We start from the raw sequence: 1302 nt of genomic DNA, 5'->3' as shown, positions 1-1302 counted from the left end.
TATATATATATATCTTCATAGTAACTACTACAAATCTCCAATAGCACAGTTTATGGCTTTCATCTTAGGAAAATTTGCATTACATTTTTCTGCTACAGATTTAATATAGTTATTGATCTCTGACACTCACTGTGTAGTCTTAAACAGTCCTTGTGGAGTCTAAACTGAATGTAATACCATTGAAGGATTCAGTGCTATGCTCTAATTGAACTGACACTATGCATGCGCTGTCTGCTTTAGAACACGATGACGTCCTTCTGGTTTGTGATTGATAGAAGTTGCCTATGAGTCACAGCAAATGAACACCAGTCGCTTTTACCTCTCCGATAAGAGCCACCATCATCTCTCGCATCAGAGATTATTACCTACACACAACCAGGCTTCACATTGCTATCTGTGTCAAAGTGATGCAAAGGCACTTTGTTACGCTGATTAGGAAACAGTTTTGTAGTTCTAATAGACCTTGCACTGAAAGCATATCTGCTGTCGACGGATGTTATTTTATTTTGCAGTGATGAGACATTCAAGATTCACAGCCGACACAGTTTGAAGGGATGGTTGAGCCATTGGTCTAGCTAATTTAACCACAGAAAACCACTGATTGGGCCAAACAGAAGCACAGCTGCAGCATAGAATCCGTTAGGTTTCACACACACTTTTATTAGAGGGTGACTCCCCTGACAATGATCCCTGTTCCCAGTCTACTTGTCGCAGTCCCAGTCCATTTCCACACCACTCAATGTGGAAAATTCCAGCTGCCAATCACCCCTTCCAGCTGTCCCAGCTTTAAATAGAGAAGAATTTGAACCAAATATTAGCTCAGCATTAAGACTTAAAGTGTTTCTATGAAATATGCTACTCACACACTTAAGAAAACAAATGTAGCATGTTTTATGTTTTAGTACACGATAATATTACATTTATGTTGTAAACAAATTTATATATATATATATATATATACACACACACACACACACAGTGCCTTGCGAAAGTATTCAATTTTTTTGAATACTTATTTATTCAAATAATTTTTTTCATGTTTTGTTATGTTGCAGCCTTATGTTAAACTGCTTTCAATTACTTTTTTTCCACATCAATCTATCATACACCAACCATAATGGCAAAGCAAAAACAGAACTGTAACAACTTTGTAAATTTATATATATATATATAAAAAAAAACTGAAATAAGTACATTGCATAAGTATTCATACCCTTAACTAAATATTTAGCTGAGGCACCTTTATAGCCTCAAGTCTTTTTTGTTTGATGCGACAAGCTTTGATCATCATCATTTGGCAAT

Source organism: Sinocyclocheilus rhinocerous, unplaced genomic scaffold (assembly GCF_001515625.1).
Source record: "Sinocyclocheilus rhinocerous isolate Xijiao unplaced genomic scaffold, SAMN03320098_v1.1 scaffold1352, whole genome shotgun sequence".
Lineage (NCBI taxonomy): Eukaryota > Metazoa > Chordata > Actinopteri > Cypriniformes > Cyprinidae > Sinocyclocheilus > Sinocyclocheilus rhinocerous.
This window is presented reverse-complemented; position numbering follows the sequence as displayed.